Source organism: Corvus hawaiiensis, chromosome 26 (genome assembly GCF_020740725.1).
Source record: "Corvus hawaiiensis isolate bCorHaw1 chromosome 26, bCorHaw1.pri.cur, whole genome shotgun sequence".
In the NCBI taxonomy this organism is placed as follows: Eukaryota; Metazoa; Chordata; class Aves; order Passeriformes; family Corvidae; genus Corvus; species Corvus hawaiiensis.
Genome location: NC_063238.1, coordinates 21592472 through 21603291, shown reverse-complemented (window position 1 = coordinate 21603291; position 10820 = coordinate 21592472). Strand labels below are relative to the sequence as shown.

General features: G+C 40.4%; 1 long non-coding RNA gene across 2 annotated transcripts in view; it reads right to left on the bottom strand.

The window, feature by feature from the left end:
- Positions 1-3171: 3171 nt before the first annotated feature.
- LOC125317292 overlaps positions 3172-10820 on the bottom strand; it is an 80162-nt gene continuing 72513 nt past the window's right edge. For both annotated transcript variants that reach the window (XR_007200006.1, XR_007200005.1), the window contains one exon: positions 3172-3395. This is a non-coding gene — a long non-coding RNA (uncharacterized LOC125317292). The remainder of the gene's footprint in view (positions 3396-10820) is intronic.

The window sequence follows — 10820 nt, the reverse complement described above, 5'->3', positions numbered from 1 at the left end:
GGATATTCAAGAAGTTCAGACTTGGCAGCACTGCAGATCCCATCCAGAAAAAAAAATTCTTCAAGACTTTTATTTGGCAACAACTTAATGCATGTAAGCCAAAAGATGAAAATTGGGGAACCACAGGTGTTTAACTGCAAGGATACCTCTGCACCTGGGCATGCTGCCCTGCCTGAAGCTCTTCATTAGTTTCAGCAACTGGGACTCCACCTCCTCTGATTTTATGTCAGTGAGTTGGTTGCTTGGTCCCAGCTCCTTGTCTGGCCTTGGAGTGGCAGGAGGAGACCATCCTCAGATGGAAATTGTCTCACTGACGTTAGACATGTATTTTAGCAGGGAACTAAACATCTTCTAGATATATCAAGTTAGAGAACCAAGGCTAAATGGAGCTGAAATGAAGAAACCACCCAAAGGCAGCCCTCTCACGGGCAGTTCCACCCCTCCCCTCGCTGCTGGGATGCAGCCTGTTCCCATCCCTCTCATCACTACCTGGCCCTTGCCTGCCTCTTGGCCACTGGACACCTCTTGGCATCTCCAAGGCCAAACCACTGTGGCATCTCCCCGAGTTTCTAGGGGGAATAAAATGTAAGGCATACCCTGTTTCCCAAAGGCAAACAACAGCAAAAGTGGATTTAAAGGTACAGGTGGCTGACTGTGCCCAAGATACCAAGAGGAAGTGGAGACCAGGGCACAGCAAGGCAAGGACACACCATTTGCTAGGTTGGGAACCGATTAAAAGTGTTTAACACCAAGGACCACAGAATATGTCCCTGCAAACATGTTTGCAGACTAGGTACAGGAAAGACCACAGTGTGCACTTGTGCCCTGGCACATGTGAGAGAGGTCACAGCAGGTGACAATCAACCAGCTGTGAAGCACAGAAGTACACTAAGTCACATTTTTCTGAGATACTTTGAGTGCCATGTTCCGAAGATTACTCCTGGGATGCAGTGTAGTTTATACAACAGCCTTACTGCAGGGCTGAGCCAAAACCAACAATGTAGTCAGTGTAGTACTTCTTTTATTCAACCAGTTCCACCCAAACCCCACACCTTCTCTGGGCATTGCTTATATGATACAGAAGGGAAATTTTAAATCATATATTGTATACAGAATATACTTTAATGACCTCCCGAAGTCTTGTTATTTTTGGTAAAACATATCTTTAGTGGCAGGCAAATCTGGATTTTATTATTATAAATTGAGGTTTGATTGAATCTGATTTGAAAATGAATTCATTTATGATAATATGAAGTCATAAAAAATTGCCTACTATTAGTTCAATATTTTTATCCAGCACAATAAATAAATCTTAGTTCTCCTCAGTGAGGAACAGGAAGAAAATTACTGCACTCTGAAAAGCATATTTTTTGCAAAAACTTTTCAGTAATTGTTACTAGCTGTACCTCCTTTGCTTTTAATTAATTTACAAAATAAAAAGAACACTAAGTTCTAAGTGAAACATTCTTGAAGTGATATTCTGCATATTTTTTAAAGTTTGTTTTCTCTGTGGTAGTATGAAAATTTCAAGATAAAATTCTCTGCTTTCTACTTACATGTGCTCAGTTTGTATACTACATTACTGAAATAAGGCTACAAACACAACTGTGTTTCTATTGCTCCCATGTTTAGGGGCTCAGAAAGAAGGTTGCTTCCATCTACATTATTATTACCCAATTTCTTTGCAGGCAAAATTCAATCCTCTATTTTCTGCTCATTCAAAGCTGAAAATAGTAGTCACTGTCTTGCATTTTCCAATTTCTTCCACAAAAAATATTTTTCATCTCATTTTGTTACCAGATACACAGAAAACAAGGAAGACCTGGCAGCAGGATTTGGAAACTGACACATTCAGGACCTGGAGGACTAAGATTTGGAAGACAACTCCAAATTCACAATGATTCCAAATCAGAGATTCCTTTCAAGGATTACCTTGCTTAAACCCACTCTTTTTTGAAACAGGTTGGTATGGGCTTGTGACCTGCAGGGACATCCATTGGTAGCATGAAGCTGGGTGGGTGGTGAGCTAGGAGGAGGCGATGGAGCTGCACATCAGGATGAAGTGGGAGGTGGAATGTGGCCAGTGCACCTCTACACACAGGCAAGAATCCATGCACAGAAACCCTTTGTGGATGTGCAATAAATTCCAGGACCCTGAGTGTCATAATAACTTCTCCTGTTAATCTCACATGTTCCTTTTCCCAGTGCCTGGGGCTGTCCCTGGCTGCCCTGCTAGTGGCTGGGGTGTCAGGATGGGCCCTGGCTGTGACAATCTGCCTTGCCATACCTGTGCACTGACAGTAACTACTTGTGCCCTGGAAGGTTAATTGAATTTAAAATTGTGCCTTACCATTAACTGAATGGTGAAAATTAAAACAGTATTAATTTTAAGGGGAAATTAGTTTCAGAGAGCAAACTATTAGCAGTAACCATATTCTTTCTGCATATTCTGCTTTGCATCCAGATATCTCATCAGCAGGAGCACGTTTTGCTGCAACAGCAATAAGGACGTGTAATACAGCTCAGCAAACTCATATTTGTCTGTAGTTTCCCTAGGAGCTTAAAGGTTGGCATTTTGGGTGCATCTAAAACTTTTAGAGGTATTGTGGAAGCCCCTTTGGCTAGAGATGAAAAATGCATCTCCTGAGACAGTAGGTGAAAGGTCATACTTCGGAAGGAAGGAGAGGGAAAGATATTTTTCAAAGGTGGTCACCTACAATCATAGACTTGCTGCAGGTCCAAACCCCACCAGAAGAGCATGAAGCACCCGATTTTCACCTAGTTATGGACTGAATTAGCTCTGCCCCACTGCTTTCCTCCTTCCAACTGTTTTCCATGATGTTATGTTGAGAAAGCTTTGGTGAAGTTCATTTCCTAGTCTGGCTTTGTGGGCAGATGCAAGCGTTCAACCATGGTTTCTGCTGACTCCCATGGAAAAACACAACAGCAAAGCAAGCAGACAGAGTTTGCAATTAATCTGATCTCACATAGCTACTAACTACAGCATTTCTGTGTCAGCATCAGTTCAACTAATATGAACTACGGTAAGAAACTGTTAAGGAAGATTTAAAAGGTAATTAAAAAAAAAAACCAAACTAATTTTGTCAATAATATCCATTTAAGAAAACAAAAGACAACTGATTACTCTGCTGTAATAAAAATACATATACGTGGCACTTTCAGTAATGTTTTATTTTCTTTTTCCATTAGATCTGAGAGAATCAGAGAGTTTCCCCAGTGAATGTAACTGACTAAGTGATTTCATTTATTCCTTCTTTGGATTGGATTAAGTTGCTGCCATCTGCTTAGTGTCCCAAGTACTTTTGAGGAAAATTCTTTTCACTCAAATGGTTACGTAATGGTACGTGGTCTCTTGCCATCCTTGAATGCAGTCACTGAAAAGACAGAGATAAAAATAGAAAAGAAAAATAGTTGTGATCACCATCAATTGCTGTCTGTGCTCTGTCTTCTTTTAAGCCTGCCTGCAGCAGGCTGTTACCTCCCTTTAAAATCATCTTCCTTTCTACTTCTACTCCTAAAGACCAAAAGTATGACACTGACCATATAATTCCATTCACCTACATTTTTATTAAGCCCCAGAAATTTTTTGGCTTATATGCATTCTCCAGCAAGTCTCGGTGTGAAGTTTTCAGGAGATGTAGGACTCAGTTTTTCCCTTGGTAGCTCAGTCATTTTTTTAGCATTGCTTAAATATTTGTCTCATTTCTCTGCTGTATCTGTTTGGTGCTAAACTGTATCCAGCGTTTTGTTCTGCCTTTGTTGTTGAGGTTAGAATCCTTAACTGCTATGTATTTCCACTGAATGAAAGTTCTTAGAAAATAGTCAGACAAGTATTTAGGTCATGCTTTTTACATCTTCAGGTGTTAATGGCCCATCTTTCCACTCTTGTATTCCAGTACAAGAGTGCAGTTTTTCAGCCCTATAAATAGTAAGTGGAGAGGGCAGATAATCTCCCTATACTGACTTGATATGCACCACCTTCCTTTTTCATAGCATTGCACTGAATCCTCAGCTGTGTCCACTCTGACTCCCAAATCCTCACGTATTTCCAAGTAGCAGACAAACTAATGCTTCAATTACCTTGATATAGTGTCTAGACTTCTGAAATATACATAAAAACCTAAAAATTAAAATGAAGAGAAGGCACCAGGGAATATGAGTCTGTGCCAATATATGTATAATCTCATTGCACCCCATCACCATAATTTTTGAGAAGCTGCCAGTAGCACATTAAGCAATGGGATTGCTATCTGGTTTGGATGTTTCAGTCAGTTCTTCACCTGCTTCCTGAGGGTGGAGAACTGCCTGTGGACTACGGGGTTTTCCTTTTGCTGGAATTCTCATTCAGAGTTATTTTTCATAAATGTTTCATCTGCCCTACATGTATTCAGGGAGGACAAAGCTGGGCGACATGCCTCTTACATATGGTGTGGAAAGCACTGAGGCTTGGGATGCTCATTATTCCCATAGGAGTCGGCTCCACGATCTCCGACAGGCTGCCCAGAAACATCTGGCTCTCCTACAAGGCCAGGGCTTGTCTGTCAGGCTGTCTAAAGACTACTGCTAGCTGGATGTTCACTGGATGTTAGCATCTGTTTAAGAGTATTGAGCAACACCTTGCAACAGCTGGGGTGAAAATGCCAAGTTACATTCATAGACACTTCAACAGGAGTGCAAAATGTTAAGTACTACAGTTGCAATGTGGGGGAAAGGCTAATACTGCTCTAATTCCCATGCAAAATATCTGTAATGATCACCTGAAGTTCAGTGCTTTAACTTCATCACATCATCTGCAAAAATGGATGTTTCTTTTAGCAAAGTAACAGCAATTCTCCGTGCTAAATCACATGAAGAATCCCAAATGCTGAGGTGAAAGTCCTGATGACAAACACCTCTTAATCAGAGTACTATGAAACTAAATAAAGAACACAGGAAAATTATTATAGATGAGAAAAAAACAGTTGGTGAACAAAATAATAAACCAGTGACAAACTAAAGTTGCTTCTCATTGATCACTGGCTTCCAAGGCAAATTAAAGTGTTTACTACTACAAGAGACATTGCTATTCCCATAAACTCACAGACAGGCCTTTTCTAGCTGACGCCTATTAATGATCCCCCATTAATGATGCCCCATCTTTCATCATCTTTCTTTCTCCATTAACCTCTCTTTCTGTTCAGTCCTCCAGCCTGTGAAAGGCCCAATGGACTAATATAGTTTAGCCACTTTTTAAAAGCCCCAAGTCCCTTTTAAAAAAAACCAACACTTTCCCTAGCTGAAGAGTAACAACAGAAACTTTTATTTTACCCCAGGACTCATTCCATATGACACCTATAAACAATAAATCAAAGCACCAGCATCACCCTTCTAACCTGCACTACCACTCATATTGGGGTAATTAAAAAAGCTCTTTTTAATTTTTTGGATAAATATGAGAAGACAGCCCAAGAATACAATGGGCTGGCACAGCCTGAATTTGGTATCATTGTAAAATGAAGTTCATAAGGCTAATCAAGTTAAACATTTTAGAAGTTGGGAAACTTTCTGTCCCAGATGGCTTAACAGGTGACTCCTATAAATTACACAATACATTACAGCAGCATCCACCAGTCTTGTTAGAATAAGGAGTCAGTCAGCATTTCCATTATAAACTCGTATTTTCAAAGTTTATTAGATAGCCATAAAAACATTCTCTAAACTGAGTCTTGGCACACAGTGGATTTTCACCTTATGAACAAACTTTCTGTGGTACAGAAAGCAGGATAATCATCTGAAACTCACGTTTCAAATTAGATCAAAATTTTCAAAGCTGATTAAAACCAAAACCTCTGAAATTTTTAGAACTCCTCTTACCCTTCCTGCTTTGTTACTGAGGATGTTAAGTTTAACAAGGTTTTGTTCCTTTATGGCCTATGATTTCTTGCTAACTGATCCTGAAGGCAGGTTATTGAATTTGCAACATGATAATTCCTTTCACAACAATGCACCAGAATGTCATAAAGGGCATCCTGCACCACATTCTAACAGAAGGATATCTCAAGCTGTAGTGAAAGAAAAAAAAAGGCAAATACAGTCTTGAAAAAAAAAAAATTTAAGTTTGTCTCCAATCTGATTCTCTGTGGTTAGGTGCAATACTTGAGGTGAATTAATTTTAATTAAACAATACCTGAACATTTAAGGTGGAAATGAAATAGAAATTCTAAACACCTCCACATTTCACGTATTCCTCATTCTAATCTACACATACTGACTTTTAAACACAGCACAGCAGCCTCAATCCCAAATAGCCCAGAAACAGCTCAGGCACAGAAACAGGACTTTGAAGGACACATGGTGATTGTTCAATACATAAAGTATCAAAACCACTTCTATAGGTGTATCTTCGAAATTTGAAGCAGACAACAATGTGAGTTCTGTGCAATTTAAAGCTTCTTTGCTTAATGCAAGGAGCTAAATTTGTAGAGGTTGTTAGCTCAGACATTTGAGTCTGCACACTTCAGTTCTGTCTGCCTGTGTTACAGAGGTATCATCATGCTGGAGTGAACGGGGCACCTCAGAGACCATGGCCCCGACAGACCTTGGCTCTTACAGACCCACACCAGCCACGTTGTGCATGTTGAGCACGGTGGTGTTACCAGTGCCATGGGAGAACAGTCAGCATCAGACAGCTTTCAGAGGATCTTCTGGATCAGCTACCGCCTGTTCACATGCCTGCCTGGCTCTTCCTGTTGAAGCAAGAAAGCAGAACCACAGCCTTGTCTCTTAAATTTTTGAGGGGAGTTGACTGACTATGTGACTAACACCTGAAGTTGCCATTTTGGTTCAGTCCTTCAAACACATATTAGCTCTGAACAAATGAAGTATTTCAGCAGTTTCTAGAGGACAGTTCACATGCAGACAGGCTGGCTCAGGTACAAGTGTTGCCAAGGTCAGGGTTATTTCCACGCTGTCAGTCAGGCAGCACATATCCAATTTCTTCCTCCAACCTATCATCAGCAAAGCCAGCTGAAGTCTATGGAGGGGATCTTTTTCTTACAGCTTGACTTCACCTCACTGTCATGCAGGAAGGTGTGGAGATTCAGAGCTTTGCATCTGCTTTGTACTGCTGTAATTGCTTACAGGAGTACGAGGAAGGTCAGTGGCAATTTGAGCTGGTCAGGCAGTGACAGGCAAAACTCCAGACTCTCCCACTGAACGGGATGCATTAATTTGTTGTAAGAATAAACAACAAATAAACAGAATAAAGAATAAATAACAAATAAAACAGAATAACAAATTAACAAACCTGAAGTACAGGTGAGAAATGTCACATTGATAACCTCACTCCCCAGATTGCCAGCAACAAGACGAGAAACTCGTTTAACTTCCTCAGTGCTTCATCAGCTCCCACCTCATGCTGTCTACCCGTGCTCAGCCACTCTTCTTACTGCAGTTTTGCTCCTCCAAATCACAACATTACTAATTTACACTACACAGAATTTACTGCATTTAATTGCTTTTGGAAGAATGTAAGTGAAACTGGTTTCTGTTTACATTTTGGCTTCTTACCTGCAAAATCCCACATCAGTGATGCCTGCTGTTCTTTGCTACAGACTTCATCAAGCCTTTGCCTTGCATTGCCTCACACCCAACTTGTATGCAGGACCCTCCCTCACAGACTGAACTTATCTCTCTCCATAGCAATATAGGAAAGATAAGACAGAAAAATAAAGGATAACTATTGACAAGAGCACAGACACATCATCCTCACAGGGTTTTTATTTTGGTTACATTCTGGTAGAATGACCATATTCCAGCCATGTTCTGATACGACAAAATTGATGTCAACAAGTGGTCTGGGAAATGAATAATGAAGGTCAAGCCTAACCAAGGGAATATTTCATATTCCTCCTGTCCCAGAAGGCTTCCCATGGTCTGAAAGATCCACAGACAAAAGAAGCTCTTTCTCATGTGATTCCTAAACTTCTGTTACCCTTTGCTTTCTTCATATAAGTGCAGAAACAGGAGATGGCACGCAAACTTTACAGTGAGAAGAGCTTTTACAGTCTCTATGGGCAGAAGAATGTTTGCTTAATATCTTTCACATTTAGAGAGAACTATATTCCTCTTGAGATTACTCCTTTGCATTGTTTTTATCTAAGGGATGTGAGAAGGGTAATTAAAAGGACGTACTTGTCTGCAGCAACTCCCCCCACCCTAGCTACAAGATCTGTACATGTCACCCCTTGATCCACACTATTTTTCATTGCTACTTTTGTTGACACTATCTAGGTAGTGCTAAGTCCTCCACCTCTACTGATTTCCTGTGGAAGACAAGACATTGGTTTAAACAGGCTGCATGACTGATAAAGTTTGGATTTCATACTCTGCAGCTTTTTCATGCACGTTTTTCTCTTTCAGCCTTGTAGGCTTGTCTCATTAATGGCATCTGCATCCTTTCCAGCTACTAAATACTCCTGACTGCTACAAGTTTTCCCCTCTCTGTTTCCAGAGGAGGTGGAACACCCTTTAAACTGGCTTTTTATATTAAATTATTTCCTATCTTTTTATTATAGATGGAAAATGTAATATTCCTGTTACAATTATTCACCTGTAGACACAGCGTACATGGAACTGAGTCCATCTAGCAGCCACCTCACAGTCCCTATACCAGGTCTGGGACCTTATGCCTACCATAACGGGGTTGACAAAGGTGTCATGAAGGTTATTTTTTGCACTTTTATTGTCTTGGGGGTAGTTCACCATGCTCCAAAGTTTTGGACAAGAAACTGAGAATTTATTAAAGACCTGAAGGGGTTTTGCATCCTAAGATATGTGGGTTAGCTTTAAAGGAAAATTTTGCCTCAGGTGATTTTGGATCAGCAAGTGATTCACCCACAGATCATTTCAGCAGGTGGTCAGTGGCCATGAAGACTTCTGAACTTCATTGAGCTTGTTTTGCAAAATTTAAACAGTGCTGTGTTTCTTGGTTAAAAGGACCACCACCTTTTGTCTTAAAACCTTCATAACCTAATAAAAGAACAGCAAAAAGAAGTATCTGTGAAGAACTGTAACCAGGGCTCAATTAGAGTAACATCTAAGTTTTTAGTAACTAACAGCAGTGATCACCCTTGGGTTCGGATACCTTTGTACACATGTATAAATACACACACATGCATATGGTTGAGTGGATGTAACCAGTCTGACTTCATATGTATGCTGTGAGCAAATTATGTTAAGTACCAAATAAACAGAGAAGAACATCTAATTCCTATCCCAAAGAAGAAGCTGAATAAAGTCAGTTAAGGGATAGCATAGAATCCAAGGAATTAAACTAATGTTTTGCAAATATTTCCCTCATTACTCACTTGTTTACTATGATTCTTAACCTAGTTTTCCAGAACTGTGCTTACCCTGTCTGTCCTATCTGTCCATCAGTTTACCCTAATAGCATTTGGCAGACAGTAAACATCTTAGAGGACACTCACACATATTTGCTGAAAATCTGAAATGTCTGATGGAAACGGGAGAAGAACTCAGCTGTTGTTCAATCTGTTTGGCAGCAGCTGGCCAGTCCACAGCCATATGTTCTCTAGAAAATTAACATGTGTGTGTCTCTGATCATCACACACAGTGTAGTGCTCAACAGCAGAAAAAAGGTAAGAGAGCTTAGAGTACTGTGGAGGGGGAAGAGCACCCAGACAGAGGCAGAATTGACTGTGCTGCTGCAGAGTAGACTGGCAGTGTGGATAGTGCTCAGGAGGGCAGGAACAGAGTTTACTGCATTGAGATAAGGCATACAAGACACAGGACAACAAGCCTAAATGAAACTGCTAATTCTACTGCTCAGGGAGTTTAGATCTTTGCACAAAAATACCAAATCCCTTCCCTCAGATCAGGCTTCCTCCAGTGCTCAGGCTCCTCATCCTCTCACCATGAAAGGCCTCAACTTCCACACCTGCTTCCCCAGGAAAAACTTTGTTTGGGAACTGCCAGAAATCTAGTATGCTGCTTGCACCAGGAGAGAGAGCACTTGGCAGCCTCTCGCTCAGCTCAGATATCTCAGACTGTGATATGTCTGGACTACACCAGCTCCTGGGACTAAATCCTCCAAGTCACTCCCACACTTGAGTTCCTTCCATGGCAGTGAAGTGCATCTCCTCCAAACCCCTGGCCTGTTCCCTCCAAAATATCCCTTCTTTAATTGGTCTTGGCTAAGGAATGAGTACAAATAAATCCATTGATATCACAACTTAATGCTCAGCATCTTAATGCACCAAATCTTTATGTGACTAAACTTAAACTCTCAGCGATACAATGTAAAGCTAGTCAACATCCATCAATCCAGCAGTTATAATGAAAATAATGTAGTAGAAAAAGAGATTTAACCACATACAGAATAGCTGAAAGTAATTCATGCTGTCTACCCAACTACCTGCCAGCGAGGTTGTAATTCAGCTGACAGTGCTCTCAACAGATGTTGTCTGACTGTCAAAAAAAATAAAATGTCTGGGTTCATTTCCAATATAGAAATGGAATGGAAATAAATATGAAATATTTTGCCATCTGTTACATTGCTGAGTCACTGGAGAATATCATCCCCAAATGTGCATACTTCTAGATTAATTGGTCTATAGCTGTCTGACAACTAGAATTCAAAAAAATTCTCCAAGGCACTGATTCCAGCACATTACAGAAGATATATGGAGATGACTGCTGTAAAGAGAAATATTAAACCCAAGCTTTAGGGGAAGGCTACAAGAAGTCCTTGAAGATACTGTGCTGTCTTATTATGCATTAATTAATTCACAGATTTTTCC